General features: G+C 37.3%; 1 protein-coding gene and 4 long non-coding RNA genes across 9 annotated transcripts in view; 3 read left to right on the top strand and 2 right to left on the bottom strand.

Moving 5' to 3' along the window:
- Positions 1-2: 2 nt before the first annotated feature.
- On the bottom strand, positions 3-2,575 carry LOC130223373 (uncharacterized). Its single transcript, XR_008836686.1, has 3 exons — positions 2,286-2,575; positions 310-408; positions 3-102 (listed from the first exon to the last, which is right to left on the bottom strand). It is a non-coding gene; the product is annotated as an uncharacterized LOC130223373 (long non-coding RNA).
- On the top strand, positions 2,091-4,637 carry LOC130223376 (uncharacterized). Its single transcript, XR_008836689.1, has 3 exons — positions 2,091-2,287; positions 2,382-2,501; positions 4,059-4,637. It is a non-coding gene; the product is annotated as an uncharacterized LOC130223376 (long non-coding RNA).
- Positions 4,638-7,371: 2,734 nt separating this feature from the next.
- LOC130223369 (uncharacterized) lies at positions 7,372-13,844 on the top strand. Of its 5 annotated transcripts, none has more exons than XR_008836681.1 (5): positions 7,372-7,505; positions 9,061-9,202; positions 11,962-12,230; positions 12,325-12,444; positions 13,482-13,844. It is a non-coding gene; the product is annotated as an uncharacterized LOC130223369 (long non-coding RNA). The 5 variants fall into 5 exon arrangements; XR_008836683.1 differs by lacking the exon at positions 7,372-7,505 and having other exon boundaries at positions 9,033-9,202; positions 13,482-13,548; positions 13,703-13,844; XR_008836684.1 differs by lacking the exon at positions 7,372-7,505 and having other exon boundaries at positions 9,033-9,202; positions 13,482-13,548; positions 13,700-13,844.
- LOC130223374 (uncharacterized) lies at positions 13,804-14,742 on the bottom strand. Its single transcript, XR_008836687.1, has 2 exons — positions 14,152-14,742; positions 13,804-14,055 (listed from the first exon to the last, which is right to left on the bottom strand). It is a non-coding gene; the product is annotated as an uncharacterized LOC130223374 (long non-coding RNA).
- Positions 14,743-19,547: 4,805 nt separating this feature from the next.
- Positions 19,548-19,740, top strand: part of LOC130222596 (small lysine-rich protein 1) — a 1,182-nt gene continuing 989 nt past the window's right edge. The window contains exon 1 of the mRNA XM_056455138.1: positions 19,548-19,740. This exon is cut by the window's right edge and continues 241 nt beyond it. The gene's annotated coding sequence lies outside the window, so the exon portion shown is untranslated.

Here is a 19,740-nt window from a genome sequence, read left to right as displayed (position 1 = left end):
ATGGTGAGTGAGTGTGAGGCGCGCCTGAAGAAGGGGGGATACCAGTTCGGTCTCCCCCTGGAGCTTCCGGAGCCGTGTCCAGCAGGGGTTATACTTTACAGCCTGACAAAAATTTTAAAATGAACTGTATAAAAATTCTGGACCTGCGTACCTTCCCCACCCGTTTCGGTTACCATCATTTACTTTCTAGAGGAGTGACCCTCCACAAAGCAAATGATGGTAACCGACATGTGGAACAGACACACACACACACACAATCACAAACATACACACACACACACACACACACACACACATGATCTACATCACCTGTGCAGCAGCAGATGATCATCATCATTACAGTCAGTGTTTGGCCACACGTCTCTGCTTCTGTTCAACAAGCTTACAGTCCACAACACTTCACTGATCCTGTAAAGTCCACACACAAATACACACATTATTACACACATTGCATATCTGAGCTAATAATAGACAAATAAACAAATATTACATTTGTATCAAATATTGCGCCCTCCTGTGGTGATATATCTGAATTACACCTTTGCAGATCTATTGATTTGAATAATTGTGGTGATATTTCTGAATTTTAGCTCAGCAAATGCAAAGCATTGAGATTTCAGCTTCCTGTGGCGCAGCTGTAGTTATCTGTATTTTCATCCTCTGATGGTGACAACCACAAACATTTTATTGTTTAAAAGAAAGCAGGAAGTTTTGAGGTGTCCGCGCTGTTAAAAGTGTTAAAATGTCTTAACTCATAAAAGCAAAATTTTAGACCCTAAAAAGTTTTAAATCTACTGAAATATTGTGTTATAGATCTCAAATCTTTTTTAACAGCTCTTAATTTTCTCCTGTTCATTTATACTTACTTTTTTCCATGAGCTTTATTATTTATTATTTTATTTTTACGATTAAACTTCCCTAATTTTAGTGTATTATTTAAAATTCTTACTTAAAAATGTAAAACGTGCCACAGCTCAGTTTGATTTTTTTAGTTGCCGCTCTAAGGGTTAACAAGCTAACGCTAACTTGTCATGCTTGTCAAGCTGGATAACGGGTAAAATATCAGCACCAGGGACTTTACGGTCCTCACTTCAAAACGGAACAAAAGTAGGATTGTTTAGTGATTTACCCTGCTGTTGAACTCCCTTCCTCCTCATCCCTGTCTATGAGGCGCCGAACTCTGTACCAGTGCACGAGAGAGACCGTGTTCACTCCGCTCCGTGCTGAACTAAAGTGTTTTTTAAATAATCAAACGTCCCCGTGTCGCACGACACAACGAATCGATTATGAAGTTCTTTGCCAACGCTTTTAGTAATCGATTTTTATTGATTTAAATGATTTATTGTTGCAGCACTAATGGAAATATCAAACAAATATTAATAACATAAAACTATTCGTCACCTTGGAATTATAAGGTTTGATCTGCGTTCTGGATGATTTTGAGATTTTGAGCTTCAAAGTTTTCGCATTTTATAGCAAACAGTATGTGTGTAACATTTGTTTATTAAATAAAAAGTCTTAAAATGTAAACAACTTATAAAAAACATCCCATAATGTAAATAAGTTATCAATTAATAAGAATATGTCAATAACTCAATTTTGACTAAAATGTCAGATAGAACCTTGTAATTCTAAAGTGACGTATTGTCAAAAGCTGATGATTACACACTTGACATAAAATATTGTCAAATTAAATGTAAAATATTGTACTTTAAAGCTTGAGACTTTCTCACCATGCTGTTATTCACTCTAGATTGTCATTTAGCCTGTATGTAATTAATGCGCCACACATCAATAAACACACATTTAATTTATCTGACGAGCTCTTATATTGGGGATGCAGAATGTTTTTATTGCTTACAGATTTCACTGACGCAGACACAAGTAATAATTTTACCAACAAAAACACAACCACATCTCCTTTCATGAAGGCCCAATAAAGATGACTGCTTTTTAAAAATCATATATTGTATTAAACCGTTCATAAAGTGTTGAATTAAACGTATTTCTGTTGCTATATTAAGATGCAACAAGTGGATGTAAAAAACTGAGACTGCATCCATCCACTCCACTAGGCGGCATCAGCGAGCTGCTCTTTTAGCCTGAACACCTTTGACAACAGCGACACAGATCATCACAGGTACACCGTGTTACTGGCGTCAAGTTGAGCTCCAGCAGATGACAGCTCAGTGACAGACTCATAATGTCAGTCAACAGCACATATTACAGCCCGACAGCGAACAAGAGCGACAAAGAGTGTAGAAATGAAGAGTAACGAGACTCACCTGTAAGTGACTTTGTTTCAGTGGGTTTGTTTGTAGTGATGTTGCTGTAGTGTTTGTGTTCAGTCATTGCTCTCTCTCTCTCTCTCTCCTCTGCAGCAGTGAAGATACACACGTGTGTCTGTTGTGTTTCTGCTGCAGATCTTTGACCAGCGCTCAACAGCTGACGCTCCTCCACACACTCCTCCACATCCAGGTGGATTCACAGCTCCAGTAAAGGTATTTATGAGCTCATATTTCCAGTAGAGAGTCCAGAAAGTGTGTTTGTTGTGCTGCTGCTCTGTCGCGTGTCTGTTGGGGGAGGGACTTTCTGTAGAAAGCTTTTGATTGGCCAGATTTGGTGTAGAGTCCTCAATACAGTATGAGGAGACTTTAGAGGTAAATGATGATATTTACAGTGTTTAATTGTGTTTAGTAACATTTAAAGCCCCACAAGCAGCTGTAAGATCATCTGAAATATGGTTCATGTGTTTAATTGAAGATTAAGCAGGTTTTACACATTTTGAACAATGAAATATAATAATATATTAGCATATGATGTAGTTTACATGTATTTTAAATAATTTATGTTTGATATTAATTATTTGTGTTTATTTAGTTTTTTTTTCAAAATGTGTAAATGTGGTTATCCTTACATTGGAGAAAGAAGTGTTGGTGTGTGTGTGTGTGCTGATGGTGTAGTGGTCAGAGGACACAGCATGAGATGTGAAGTGCTCACAGCATACCTGGGTTCAAATCCAGGCCCTGTTACTGCTCTTTACTGCTGATGCAAATACAAAAGTGTTTTTCTTCATTTGTGCTTCTGCACTGATTACTTTGGTTTCAGTAGTTCCTTTGGTGTGAGCCACACAGTGAAGTGGGAGTTTCAGAGCCAAACCTCTACTGTAACCTTGTCCTCATCGAATGTGTGTTCTGCCACTGTGTGGGATTTCGATCCTTCACTCTTCTGTATGGCGGTCAAACACTCATCCACTGAACCACACGGTGTGACAACTAACCACAATCCTCCGTGAGCCAAATTACAAAGACATTCATCTCGAATTATGGTCAAAGCTAAGAAATAGATAAAGCCCCATTCAAACATTTGCTTCACCATCCAGACACAGTGGCTCAGGTCATAAAGTGTTGAGCTTTAATCAAGGAGACCCGGGTTCAAACCTTGCTATGGCTAATGTCCATCTTGACCTCATTATATTCACCATCAGTGTCCTGCCCTGATGATGGAAGCTGATGGTGATTATAATGAGCTCAAGTTGGATGATGGACGCTGATGTGAAACACATGATGGTTGAGTGAATAAACACAAGTTCTCTGAGGAGAGACTCATAAAGTCAAAGATTCAAATCTAACTTGTCTCTTGTTCTAGCAGGATTCGATCTTTCACACTTCTGTACTAAAGCTGAACGCTCATCCACTGAACCACAGAGCTTGACTTTTGGCAGCAGTTGTTTTGTGATCCAAATTACAAAGAAACAAATGTCAAACCTTGGTCATGATGAAATTAGTGATAAAGCCCCATTCAGATATCTCCTCCAACATCTAGACTCGGTGGCTCAGGTCATAAAGTGTTGAGCTTTAATCAAAGAGACCCGGGTTCAAACCTCGCTATGGCTAATGTCCAACTTGTGCTCATTATATTCACCAAGTCATCCTGATGATGGCCGCTGATGTGAAACTCATGATGGGTGTGTGAATCAACCAACACAAGCTCTCTGAGGAAGAGACTCATAAAGACAAGGGTTCACACCTGATTTGTATCTTGTTTTATTGAAACAGCTCACACACAGGTCTGCAGTCAAACATCAGTTCCAGCAGGTGTTCAGACAGGAGATCTGTGGCTCTGTGGTAAGAGCGCTGCCCCACGGCTTCAGGGGTTGCTGGTATGATCCCAGCCAGAACTCTGCGATATGAGTGAATGGTGAGTGAGTGTGAGGCGCGCCTGAAGAAGGGGGGATACCAGTTCGGTCTCCCCCTGGAGCTTCCGGAGCCGTGTCCAGCAGGGGTTATACTTTACAGCCTGACAAAAATTTTAAAATGAACTGTATAAAAATTCTGGACCTGCGTCCCTTCCCCACCCGTTTCGGTTACCATCATTTACTTTCTAGAGGAGTGACCCTCCACAAAGCAAATGATGGTAACCGACATGTGGAACAGACACATACACACACACACACACAATCACACACATGATCTACATCACCTGTGCAGCAGCAGATGATCATCATTACAGTCAGTGTTTGGCCACACGTCTCTGCTTCTGTTCAACAAGCTTACAGTCCTCAACACTTCACTGATTCTGTAAAGTCGACACACAAATACACACATTATTACACACATTGCATATCTGAGCTAATAATAGACAAATAAACAAATATTACATTTGTATCAAATATTGCGCCCTCATGTGGAGATTATTCTGAACTACGCATTTGCAAATTTGGAATATAATGTATTTAAAATATTCTCCCTCTTGTGGTGATGTTTGTGAACTGCACTGCCGTCGCTCTAAAATAATAAAAGTTTCACCCTCGTGTGGAGAATTTCTGAATTACACCTTTGCAAATCTTCAATCTAATGGTTTTAAAGTATTCGCCCTCATGTGGGGATTTTGGTGAATTACACCACTGCAAATCTAATTGAATGAATTTAAACATGTCGCCCTCCTGTGGTGATATTTCTGAATTTTAGTGCAAAGCATTGAGATTTCAGCTTCCTGTGGCGCAGCTGTAGTTATCTGTATTTTCCTCCTCTGATGGTGACAACCACAAACATTTTATGGTTTAAAAGAAAGCAGGAAGTTTTGAAATTTTGAAATTTCCCTCCTGAGTGTTTACCCACTGTTTAATCTTTAAAGCAGATACTCAAACATCTGATCTTCATAAGTGATTATTTTTGCTTGCTTTATTTAGAACTTCAGGACGAATGCTCGATTAACAATATGGAAATAAGGGCTGCAACTAACCATTATTATTTTAATTGATTAATCTGTCGATTCTTTTTGTGATTAATCGATTGATCAAATAAAAAAACAAAACAAGAAAAGCATTAATTATTAAAGCATTAAAGCTCATCCCTGAGCTGTTATAATAATAATATTAAAAAACTAAGTAGTTTTGTCCTGTAAATAATAAAATATCTAAACATTTTTAAATCAAGATACAAACTAGACACATGAAATAGCATAAGAAATTGTCTTGTTTTCTGAAAAAAAAACCCTCAAAATTTAGTGATTGTTTGCTTAAAACAAGCAAAACTATTTGCCAATGGGGTAAGAAAAATAATCTTAATGAGATATAATCTCAAACAGAAGTTTGAAGCATCTCTTAATTTTCTCAGCTCATTTTTCTTGTCTGTTCTTGATTTAAGATTTTTTACATATTTGGACTGAAAACGAGACGAAATTACTAAATAAGAAAAGCTTTTTTGCAGTGCAGCTTTACATGACAACAGATGGTATGTGTATGTGTTTCACAAACTACATATATTGTTTTACTAGTACTTGTGTGTATTTACATGTCTAGAATATAAAATAAGCATTAGGCGGTTAAAAAGCTGCATAATTGTGATAATATGACATGTCTTTCTCTGGCTCAGCGCCAGCCAACGTGCCAAAGCTCAGTTTGATTTTTTTAGTTGCCGCTCTAAGGGTTAACAAGCTAACGCTAACTTGTCATGCTTGTCAAGCTGGATAACGAGTAAAATATCAGCACCAGGGACTTTACGGTCCTCACTTCAAAACGGAACAAAAGTAGGATTCTTTAGTGATTTACCCTGCTGTTGAACTCCCTTCCTCCTCATCCCTGTCTATGAGGCGCCGAACTCTGTATCAGTTCACGAGAGAGACCGTGTTCACTCCGCTCCGTGCTGAACTAAAGTGTTTTTTAATAATCAAACGTCCCCGTGTCGCACGTCACAACAAATCGATTATGAAGTTCGTTGCCAACGCTTTTAGTAATCGATTTTTATTGATTTAAACGATTCATTGTTGCAGCACTAATGGAAATATCAAACAAATATTAATAACATAAAACTATTCGTCACCTTGGAATTATAAGGTTTGATCTGCGTTCTGGATGATTTTGAGATTTTGAGCTTCAAAGTTTTCGCATTCCATAGCAAACAGTATGTGTGTAACATTTGTTTATTAAATAACAATTCTTAAAATGTAAACAACTTATAAAAAACATCCCATAATGTAAATAAGTTATCAATTAATAAGAATATGTCAATAAGTTAATTTTGACTAATATGTCAGATAGAACCTTGTAATTCTAAAGTGACGTATTGTCAAAAGCTGATGATTACACACTTGACATAAAATATTGCCAAATTAAATGTAAAATATTGTACTTTAAAGCTTGAGACTTTCTCACCATGCTGTTATTCACTCTAGATTGTCATTTAGCCTGTATGTAATAAATGCGCCACACATCAATAAACACACATTTAATTTATCTGACGAGCTCTTATATTGGGGATGCAGAATGTTTTCATTGCTTACAGATTTCACTGACGCAGACACAAGTAATAATTTTACCAACAAAAACACAACCACATTTCCTTTCATGAAGGCCCAATAAAGATGACTGCTTTTTAAAAATTATATATTGTATTAAGCTGTTCATAAAGTGTTGAATTAAACGTATTTCTGTTGCTATATTAAGATGCAACAAGTGGATGTAAAAAACATCTTGTGAACTCAGCAAGAGGCAGATTTGATCAGTCTTTCTCCAATAGTTTCTGGATGAAGACTTGAATTTGCAAACTGAGACTGCATCCATCCGCTCCACTAGGCGGCATCAGCGAGCTGCTCTTTTAGCCTGAACACCTTTAACAACAGCGCCACAGATCATCACAGGTACACCGTGTTACTGGCGTCAAGTTGAGCTCCAGCAGATGACAGCTCAGTGACAGACTCATAATGTCAGTCAACAGCACATATTACAGCCCGACAGCGAACAAGAGCGACACAGAGTGTAGAAATGGAGAGTAACGAGACTCACCTGTAAGTGACTTTGTTTCAGTGGGTTTGTTTGTAGTGATGTTGCTGTAGTGTTTGTGTTCAGGCATTGCTCTCTCTCTCTCTCTCTCTCTCCTCTGCAGTAGTGAAGATACACACGTGTGTCTGTTGTGTTTCTGCTGCAGATCTTTGACCAGTGCTCAACAGCTGACGCTCCTCCACACACTCCTCCACATCCAGGTGGATTCACAGCTCCAGTAAAGGTATTTATGAGCTCATATTTCCAGTAGAGAGTCCAGAAAGTGTGTTTGTTGTGCTGCTGCTCTGTCGCGTGTCTGTTGGGGGAGGGACTTTCTGTAGAAAGCTTTTGATTGGCCAGATTTGGTGTAGAGTCCTCAATACAGTATGAGGAGACTTTAGAGGTAAATGATGATATTTACAGTGTTTAATTGTGTTTAGTAACATTTAAAGCTCCACAAGCAGCTGTAAGATCATCTGAAATATGGTTCATGTGTTTAATTGAAGAATAAGCAGGTTTTTCACATTTTGAACAATGAAATATAATAATATATTAGCATATGATGTAGTTTACATGTATTTTGAATAATTTATGTTTGATATTAATTATTTGTGTTTATTTAGTTTTTTTTTCTAAATGTGTAAATGTGGTTATCCTTACATTGGAGAAAGAAGTGTTGGTGTGTGTGTGTGCTGATGGTGTAGTGGTCAGAGGACACAGCATGAGATGTGAAGTGCTCACAGCATACCTGGGTTCAAATCTGGGCCCTGTTACTGCTCTTTACTGCTGATGCAAATACAAAAGTGTTTTTCTTCATTTGTGCTTCTGCACTAATTACTTTAGTTTCAGTAGTTCCTTTGGTGTGAGCCACACAGTGAAGTGGGAGTTTCAGAGCCATACCTCTACTGTAACCTTGTCCTCATCGAATGTGTGTTCTGCCACTGTGTGGGATTTCGATCCTTCACTCTTCTGTATGGCGGTCAAACACTCATCCACTGAACCACAGGGTGTGACAACTAACCACCATCCTCTGTGAGCCAAATCACAAAGACATTCATCTCGAATTATGGTTAAAGCTAAGAAATAGATAAAGCCCCATTCAAACATTTGCTTCACCATCCAGACACAGTGGCTCAGGTCATAAAGATTTGAGCTTTAATCAAGGAGACCCGGGTTCAAACCTTGCTATGGCTAATGTCCATCTTGACCTCATTATATTCACCATCAGTGTCCTGCCCTGATGATGGAAGCTGATGGTGATTATAATGAGCTCAAGTTGGATGATGGACGCTGATGTGAAACACATGATGGTTGAGTGAATAAACACAAGTTCTCTGAGGAGAGACTCATAAAGTCAAAGATTCAAATCTGACTTGTCTCTTGTTCTAGCAGGATTCGATCTTTCACACTTCTGTACTAAAGCTGAACGCTCATCCACTGAACCACAGAGCTTGACTTTTGGCAGCAGTTGTTTTGTGATCCAAATTACAAAGAAACAAATGTCAAACCTTGGTCATGATGAAATTAGTGATAAAGCCCCATTCAGATATCTCCTCCAACATCTAGACACAGTGGCTCAGGTCATAAAGTGTTGAGCTTTAATCAAGAAGACCCGGGTTCAAACCTCGCTATGGCTAATGTCCAACTTGAGCTCATTATATTCACCAAGTCATCCTGATGATGGACGCTGATGTGAAACTCATGATGGGTGTGTGAATCAACCAACACAAGCTCTCTGAGGAAGAGACTCATAAAGACAAGGGTTCACACCTGATTTGTATCTTGTTTTATTGAAACAGCTCACACACAGGTCTGCAGTCAAACATCAGTTCCAGCAGGTGTTCAGACAGGAGATCTGTGGCTCTGTGGTAAGAGCGCTGCCCCACGGCTTCAGGGGTTGCTGGTATGATCCCAGCCAGAACTCTGCGATATGAGTGAATGGTGAGTGAGTGTGAGGCGCGCCTGAAGAAGGGGGGATACCAGTTCGGTCTCCCCCTGGAGCTTCCGGAGCCGTGTCCAGCAGGGGTTATACTTTACAGCCTGACAAAAATTTTAAAATGAACTGTATAAAAATTCTGGACCTGCGTCCCTTCCCCACCCGTTTCGGTTACCATCATTTACTTTCTAGAGGAGTGACCCTCCACAAAGCAAATGATGGTAACCGACATGTGGAACAGACACACACAATCACACACATGATCTACATCACCTGTGCAGCAGCAGATGATCATCATTACAGTCAGTGTTTGGCCACACGTCTCTGCTTCTGTTCAACAGGCTTTCAGTCCACAACAGTTCACTGATCCTGTAAAGTAAACACACAAATACACACATTATTACACACATTGCATATCTGAGCTAATAATAGACAAATAAACAAATATTACATTTGTATCAAATATTGCGCCCTCATGTGGAGATTATTCTGAATTACGCATTTGCAAATTTGGAATATAATGTATTTAAAATATTCTCCCTCTTGTGGTGATGTTTGTGAACTGCACTGCTGTCGCTCTAAAATAATAAGTTTCGCCCTTGTGTGGAGAATTTCTGAATTACACCTTTGCAAATCTTCAATCTAATGGTTTTAAAGTATTCGCCCTCATGTGGGGATTTTGGTGAATTACACCACTGCAAATCTAATTGAATGAATTTAAACACGTCGCCCTCCTGTGGTAATATTTCTGAATTTTAGTGCAGAGCATTGAGATTTCAGCTTCCTGTGGCGCAGCTGTAGTTATCTGTATTTTCCTCCTCTAATGGTGACAACCACAAACATTTTATTGTTTAAAAGAAAGCAGGAAGTTTTGAAATGTAGAAATTTCCCTCCTGAGTGTTTACCCACTGTTTAATCTTTAAAGCAGATACTCAAACATCTGATCTTCATAAGTGATTATTTTTGCTCTCTTTATTTAGAACTTCAGGACGAATGCTCGATTAACAATATGGAAATAAGGGCTGCAACTAACGATTATTATTTTAATTGATTAATCTGTCGATTCTTTTTTTTGTGAATAATTGATTGATCAAATAAAAAAAACAAGAAAAGCATTAATTATTAAAGCATTAAAGCTCATCCCTGAGCTGTTATATTAAGTAGTTTTGTCCTGTTTAATAATAAAATATCTAAACATTTTTAAATCAAGATACATACTAGACACATGAAATAGCATAAGAATTTAAGAAATTTAGTGATTGTTTGCTTAAAACAAGCAAAATTATTTGCCAATGGGGTAAGAAAAATAATCTTAATGAGATATAATCTCAAACAGAAGTTTGAAGCATCACTTAATTTTCTCAGCTCATTTTTCTTGTCTGTTCTTGATTTAAGATTTTTTACATATTTGGACTGAAAACGAGACGAAATTACTAAGTAAGAAAAGCTTTTTTGCAGTGCAGCTTTACATGACAACAGATGGTATGTGTATGTGTTTCACAAACTCTACATATATTGTTTTATTAGTACTTGTGTGTATTTACATGTCTAGAATATAAAATAAGCATTAGGCGGTTAAAAAGCTGCATAATTGTGATAATATGACATGTCTTTCTCTGGCTCAGCACCAGCCAACATGTCAAAGCTCAGTTTGATTTTTTAGTTGCCGTAAGTGTTAACAAGCTAACGCTAACTTGTCATGCTTGTCAAGCTGGATAACGAGTAAAATATCAGCACCAGGGACTTTACGGTCCTCACTTCGAAACGGAACAAAAGTAGGATTCTTTAGTGATTTACCCTGCTGTTGAACTCCCTTCCTCCTCATCCCTGTCTATGAGGCGCCGAACTCTGTACCAGTGCACGAGAGAGACCGTGTTCACTCCGCTCCGTGCTGAACTAAAGTGTTTTTTAATAATCAAACGTCCCCGTGTCGCACGACACAACGAATCGATTATGAAGTTCGTTGCCAACGCTTTTAGTAATCGATTTTTATTGATTTAAATGATTCATTGTTGCAGCACTAATGGAAATATCAAACAAATATTAATAACATAAAACTATTCGTCACCTTGGAATTATAAGGTTTGATCTGCGTTCTGGATGATTTTGAGATTTTGAGCTTCAAAGTTTTCGCATTCCACAGCAAACAGTATGTGTGTAACATTTGTTTTTTAAATAAAAAGTCTTAAAATGTAAACAACTTACAAAAAACATCCCATAATGTAAATAAGTTATCAATTAATAAGAATATGTCAATAACTCAATTTTGGTTAAAATGTCAGATAGAACCTTGTAATCCTGAAGTGACGTATTGTCAAAAGCTGATGATTACAGACTTGACATAAATTATTGCCAAATTAAATGTAAAATATTGTACTTTAAAGCTTGAGACTTTCTCACCATGCTGTTATTCACTCTAGATTGTCATTTAGCCTGTATGTAATTAATGCGCCACACATCAATAAACACACATTTAATTTATCTGACGAGCTCTTATATTGGGGATGCAGAATGTTTTCATTGCTTACAGATTTCACTGACGCAGACACAAGTAATAATTTTACCAACAAAAACACAACCACATTTCCTTTCATGAAGGCCCAATAAAGATGACTGCTTTTTAAAAATCATATATTGTATTAAGCCGTTCATAAAGTGTTGAATTATACGTATTTCTGTTGCTATATTAAGATGCAACAAGTGGATGTAAAAAACATCTTGTGAACTCTGCAAGAGGCAGATTTGATCAGTCTTTCTCCAATAGTATCTGGATGAAGACTTGAATTTGCAAACTGAGACTGCATCCATCCGCTCCACTAGGCGGCATCAGCGAGCTGCTCTTTTAGCCTGAACACCTTTGACAACAGCGCCACCAAATCATCACAGGTACACCGTGTTACTGGCGTCAAGTTGAGCTCCAGCAGATGACAGCTCAGTGACAGACTCATAATGTCAGTCAACAGCACATATTACAGCCCGACAGCGAACAAGAGCGACACAGAGTGTAGAAATGGAGAGTAACGAGACTCACCTGTAAGTGACTTTGTTTCAGTGGGTTTGTTTGTAGTGATGTTGCTGTAGTGTTTGTGTTTAGGCATTGCTCTCTCTCTCTCTCTCTCCTCTGCAGCAGTGAAGATACACACGTGTGTCTGTTGTGTTTCTGCTGCAGATCTTTGACCAGCGCTCAACAGCTGACGCTCCTCCACACACTCCTCCACATCCAGGTGGATTCACAGCTCCAGTAAAGGTATTTATGAGCTCATATTTCCAGTAGAGAGTCCAGAAAGTGTGTTTGTTGTGCTGCTGCTCTGTCGCGTGTCTGTTGGGGGAGGGACTTTCTGTAGAAAGCTTTTGATTGGCCAGATTTGGTGTAGAGTCCTCAATACAGTATGAGGAGACTTTAGAGGTAAATGATGATATTTACAGTGTTTAATTGTGTTTAGTAACATTTAAAGCCCCACAAGCAGCTGTAAGATCATCTGAAATATGGTTCATGTGTTTAATTGAAGAATAAGCAGGTTTTTCACATTTTAAACAATGAAATATAATAATATATTAGCATATGATGTAGTTTACATAAATATTAATTCTGTTTTAATTGGAAATGTTTATTTAATTTTTTTTTTCAAAATATGTACACTGTGGTCATCCTTACACTGGAGAAACACATGTTAGTTTGTGTGTGTGTTGATGGTGTAGTGGACAGAGCACACAGTATGAGATGTAAAGCTGTCACAGCACACCTGGGTTCAAATCCAAGTGCTGCTGTAGCTGTTTACTGCCGATGCAAATACAAAAAAGATAAGCTGCTGTTTATCAGTTGAGGTTCCACCTTGGTTTAGGCACTTCCTTGGATGTGATCAACACACTGACATGGGTTTCGATCCTTCACTCTTCTGTATGATAGCCAAACACTCATCCACTGAACCATACTGTTTGATTTCTGGATAATGTATTTAGTAAACCAAATTATAAACAATTATACGCCAAACCATGGTTGACATGAAGAGAGTAATAAAGCCTCATTCAAACAGTTCATTCACTATCCAGACTCAGTGGCTCAGGTAATGAAGTGTTGCACTTTAATCAAGGAGACCCGGGTTCAAACCTCAGTGTTGCTTGAGTTGAACTGAGCTGATTATATTCAGCAAGAGCTCCTGAACATCAGAGTTTAATGTGAAAGACACAGTGGAATGATGTGATGTAGTGTTGCTGAGATGGAGACCTGGCTTCAAATCCCACCTCAATCAACAGTAATGCTGACTTTATTGTGTTTTCATACAGCAGAGACACTCAAATGATGAGCATCTATGATGGGTGAGCGGAGAAACACAAGTTCATAAACGTTGAGGTAAATATAGATATTAATAGTATGTGGAGTAGGAGATAGTAAATTGAAAGCTTTATTAATATTTCTTAGAGAAACTGTGCTGTATAATAGAATATAAATTAATAAATATTAGAGGGAAGAAATTTCACTTCTGATCCACACTTCTAACCAGTAGATGGCGGAAATGCATCAAGTCGTATGCCAAACGCCAATAAAAAAAACCCAAGAAGAAGAAGAACACAAGTTCTCTGAGGAAGACACTCATAAAGACAAGGGTTTAAATCTCAGATTTGTTTTATTGACCAATGACAGCTCTCACACACAGTTCAGCAGTCAAATATCAGTTGTTCAAATAGGAGATCTGTGGCTCTGTGGTAAGAGTACTGGCCCACGACCTCAGGAGTTGTTGGTTCGATCCCAACCTTCCTATGAGTGTGAGGCGTGCTTGAAGAAGGGGGGATACCAGTTCGATCTCCCCCTGGAGCTTCCGGAGCCGTGTCCAGCAGGGGTTATATTTGAAGCTTGAGTCTACAGGAGTGATGAAAAAATAAATAATTGATGGTAGTAAGTGATGGTAACCAACATGTGGAAAAGTCAAACAATCACACACATGATCTACATCACCTGTGCAGCAGCAGATGATCATCATCATTACAGTCAGTGTCTGGCCACACGTCTCTGCTTCTGTTCAACAGGCTAACAGTCCACAACACTTCACTGATCCTGTGGAGTCGACGCACATCTCATCTAACAATATCATAAATAAAAATCATAAAATGTTTGTGAGTGTATCCTCCTGTGGAGATTTCCCTGAATTACACCTTTGCAAATCTAATGAATTTTAAATATTCGCCGTCTTGTGGTGATGTTTGTGAACTGCGCTGCTGCCATTCTAATGTAAAGTTAAAAGTTCGCCCTCGTGTGGAGATATTAATGAATTACACCTTTGCAAATCTAATGAATTTAAATTATTCGCCCTCTTGTGGTGATTTAGGTGTCACACAACTTCAAATCTGATTGAATGAATTAAACTGTTCGCTCTCCTGTGGAGATATTTCTGAATTACACCACTGCAAATCTATTGATTTTAAAATATTCGTCCGCGTGTGGTGATTTTGGTGTTACACAACTTTAAATCTATTTGAATGATTTTAAACATGTCGCCCTCCTGTGGTGATTTTTGTGAACTGCACTGGTGCTATCCTAAAATAATGAAATTAAATGTTTCACCCTCGTCCAGAGATTTTGATAAATTACACCTATTGTATAAAATTTTACAGATCTCAGTGTACTTCAGGAATGTTGCATCATTTTCATTACGTCAGCTGTTTGCACTTTACATTTTACTCTTTTACTAACAAGCTTTTTTGCATTTTTAATGTTTATTTAAAAGTTAATATAAGATAATATAATGTGTCGATAAACAATTGAAGAGGTCAGATGCAAAAACCCTGCAGGCTCTTATGTCTTGATTCAGTAATTTCACTTTTATGGCAAAGAATATGTTATTTTCATCAATTTTAATATAAAGAAACTAAACACAAACATCAGAGCCTGAGAAAAATGCTTATAGTAGAAGAAAATTCCAGACGGCACTTAGAAGTTTTTGCATCTGAACTCATCAATTGCACAATTCTGTACATCTAAAAATACCTGAATATAAGAGTGTAAAGGTGTGTAGGTAGACATTTTCACTTACTTGTAGAGCTGGAAATAATGGATGAACTGGACCCAATGGTCCATAAATCATGTGCACTACAATGAGAAAAGAATAATTCTTCATAGTCATAACCATAACTTTAAGTCAAACACATTGCAACATCATCTGAAGTGATGCAAACAAAGAATGACTATTAAACATGTTAGCAGTATATTTTCCAAAATGTTTGTACTCTTAAAGCTGAGATCAATCCAGACTATTGCCTGATCAACTTTAATGATTTATCAAGGGCCATGTTTGTTAATGTTTCTTCCCATCACTTGGGTTTATAAATCAAGCATCACGTTTCAGCTAAATATGTCAGCTAAAAATCTTCAATTATGAACGTTTTCTTGTTGCATTCGTTCATTTTTCTTCGGCTTAGTCCTTTTATTCGTTAGGGGTCGCCACAGTGGAATGAACCGCCAACTTATCTAGCACACTTTACACAGCGGATGACCTTCCCGTTGCAACCCAGTACTTGGAAACATCCATACACACTCATTGAAACATTTCATTTACAATTCACCTATAGCGCATGTCTTTGGACTCAAACCAGGGACCTTCTTGCTGTGAGGCAACAGTGCTAACCACTGAGCCACCGTGTCGCTCCTTTACCAAATTATAATTTACTTAAATTTCTGTACATTAAACTGGAATCATTTATGACATATAATATAAGCTTTCCTTAACTGCGGAACTTTCATTAGTCTGTATTGTAGGAGTATGTCAATTATTATTAATAATTAAAGTTGTGCTGGGGTGTGCTTTATAGCAGCAAGGACTGGTTAACGAATGTAATTTAATTTGTGTGCTGTACTGAGAATAATTTAGACAAAATAAAGCATCTGGACAATCTTATGATATCATTCATTCATTTTCCTTCTGCTTAGTCCCTTTATTCATCAGAGGTCGCCACAGCGGAATGAACCACCAACTTACAGTCGCGGAAATCACGCTCAATAATTATACTCATATTCGCATACTTTAGACCGGGGGGTGCGGTTATCGTGCGCGGCCTGTGGGCCCGTCCGCTACGCAACTGAGTAAATACGCTATATTTACTATGATATTCACAACATCATTTAATCAAATTTACAGAATATTGTAGCATCAACTACAATAAAGTTTAATAATCACTCTGATTTAATGAAGTCTTTAATAAAGTAATATGTGGTGTATTGTAGTAAAATATGGTATTTCCACAATATATTAAAGTGCTTGACTATGCATGTATATGTACTCAGATGTGTATACATGTATGTATATTTTGAGTATGGGTATATTTATTTATTTTGTATTTGGTTTAATTTACACTTATTTTTGGATACTGCTGCAATTTATGAATTTGCTTTTGGGATGAATAAAGTATGTATCTTGCTCTCTCTCTCTCTCTCTCTCTCTCTCTCTCTCTCTCTCTCTATCTAACTAACCAAACATCCATCTATACGTCCGTCTATCTGTCTATCTATCTATCTATCTATCTATCTATCTATCTATCTATCTATCTATCTATCGTGCTCAGTATAAAGTACACCCCATTTTGACTATTTTTCTCCATTTCTCAGTGAATATAGGCAATGTATTTTGGTACATTTAAACAAAACCAATTTGTTAAACACATATATTTGTTAAAATACTATGTTAGTCACCAAACATATTTAGAAATTGAAAGATAATGCATATAAATTCAAGCAAAATATTGCAAAAATAAATTGCAAAAAAAAAAAAAAACAATCTACAACATTTCAACATTTTTCAATTTTAAGATAAGCTCCAGATTTGGCTTCAGTACTGACTAATCTAATGTATATGTACAAATACAATATTGTACAGCTTCCTATTAAAAATATGAATTTAAAAGATAGATTTGTGAGGGGTGTACTTATGCTGAGCGCTCTATCTATCTATCTATCTATCTATCTACCTATCTATCTATCTAGTTCAACAACACGTTTGCGTGTTTGACTCCTTGACAAGAATTGATTACGTTCATGCCGTTTTACTGACGTGTCAAGTTGAGCTCCAGCAGATGACAGCTCAGTGACAGACTCATAATGTCAGTCAACAGCACATATTACAGCCCGACAGCGAACAAGAGCGACACAGAGTGCAGAAATAGAGAGTAACGAGACTCACCTGTAAGTGACTTTCGGCGTGAAGAAGCGCTTAATTGTGTTTAAAGTCGTGAGAGTTTGTACGTGTAATGCTGTAAGCTTGCAGTGATGTCGTTGTAGTGTTTGTGTTCAGGCATTGCTCTCTCCCTCTCCTCTGCTGCTGAATGACAGCGAGGGCGGGTCTGCAGCAGTGAAGATACACACGTGTGTCTGTTGTGTGCTGCACATCTTTCACCTGACGCTTCTCCAAGTCCACAAGCGTTTATATCCTCCGCAAAGGATTTTTTCTCATGTCAAATTTCCAGCTGAGAGTCAGCAAAGGCCGTTTGTTGTGCTAAACCAGTCACGTGAGCTTTTTGGGAGGGACGTCGTGTAGATCGAATTTGATTGGACAGATTTGGTGAAGTGCAAGATGAGTCATCAATGTAATGTTTACATGTTTTACCTACTTCTGAAATAGCTAAATTTAATAACAATATTTCCCCTAAATGTTCATTTTGTACTCAATATGATGAAACACCAAATCATTTATTCTGGGAGTGTACTTACTGTAAAGTGTTTTGGGTTGACTTCTAATTTCATACAAAAAAATGTATTTCCAAGCTTTTGTGTTTCCCCACAGGGTGTATTCTTCGTTTACTCTCTTAATGTAGATCTTTCTCATTGTAAATGTATTATTGATCTATTGCTTTTTTTTGGCTACGTTTTACTTCCACAACTAAATTTTCAAAGAAACACCCTAACTTTTTTATTTTCAGAAAGGAATTTGATTTATATGTGAACTCTTTAAAAGACTCTAACGATTATATTGCATGTAAAACTCTTTCTTGGTGTAGATCATTTAAACTGGTTTAATTTGCTGGAATTTAATCATGTAGCCCTTTTGTCTCCTTGTTTATACTGTATCTTTGTAATGTTCTTTCTTGCTTAATAATAGAAAAAAATATTCTGAAATTTGAGCTAAGCTGACATTCTCACACAGAAACCTGCTTCAACTCTTCTAAAGTCTTAATAGACCATTTCAATGTGGTCATCTTATTAGCTCATGAACATTTCCTGCTTGTTATCATAGTATTTCAAAACTAACAAAAAGCAGTTCAATCATAACTTAAAATTAAAACAGCTATAACCTTATTTATCAATTTGTGGCTCTTTTTGGATTCTCAGAACCTATAGAAATTAAAAATGTAAAACCGGAAACACATAGGGAGCAATTGTTTTTGTTTACATCCCTTAAACATCCCTTAAAACGTTTTTTTTCAGTCACAATAATTGAAAACAATTATTCTGAAGAGAATTTTAAAAAGTAATGTCTGGTGACTGGGCTGGCCAATGCTGGAGCACACTGACCTTTGCTTTTAGGAACTTTGATGTAGAGGTTGAACTCCTTTCTAACTTTTCAAGAAAATCTTGATTTTAAAGGTGTGTGCTTCCACACTCCACTGGAGACCTAAAGCTTATAAATGAATAGCCATTTTATTTTAAGGCATTTCTACTTACATATGAATAATATTAAGAGAGCATTTGAAAAATTCATGTATTTCAGACGTTTTTATTTTACATTTACACACTTCCTAAATTATTTTACATCCTATATAACTTAAGTCGCAATAATTGAAAACAATTGGTCTGAAGAGTTGTCATTTTTAAAAGAAATGTTCTCACACTCAATAATGTTTATGTCTGGTGACTGGGCTGGCCAATCCTGGAGCACACTGACCTTTGCTTTTAGGAACTTAGATGTAGAGGTTGAACTCCTTTCTAACTTTAAGAAAATCTTGATTTGAAAGGCGTCTGCTTAGACTGGAGACCTAAAGCTCATGAATAAATAGCCATTTTATTTTAAGGCATTTCTACTTACATATGAATAATATTAAGAGAGCATTTGAAAATTGAATCACTTGTCCCCCTTACTTTTAGAGACAGACCATTTAGAAACAGGTGATTAATAATTATATGAACATATGATCTCATACAGCCGTCCCCCCCACTTTTAAAATGTCCGCTACGCCCCTGCACCAGGGGGAGACATTACACCACTGGAGCCCTCTATGATTTACAAGATTAAAGATGCTACTGGACTGAGTTTCATATTAATGGTTCATTAAACAAGCTAAAGTTTCTTTTTTAAATAAATTCAATAACTCAACATATATACAAGTTAAAGTTGAACATGCAACCTATAAAGTAAACACGTGTGAAACAGAGGCCAGCTAGTGAAGTACTGTGCAGATCAACTTTACTCCTCTGACCTCTAAAGGTGCTCTAGTACCAAGTACACCACCTGACAGAAGTCTTGTCGCCTATCAAAGTTTTAGGAACAACAAATAATGACTTCTAGTCGGTCATTTGGTATCAGAAGTGGCTTATATGAAAGGCCTCTAGTGCTACAACTAA

Source organism: Danio aesculapii, chromosome 4 (assembly GCF_903798145.1).
Source record: "Danio aesculapii chromosome 4, fDanAes4.1, whole genome shotgun sequence".
Lineage (NCBI taxonomy): Eukaryota > Metazoa > Chordata > Actinopteri > Cypriniformes > Danionidae > Danio > Danio aesculapii.
The sequence above is the reverse complement of the archived record's forward strand: the minus strand, read 5'-3'. Positions and strand labels throughout refer to the sequence as shown.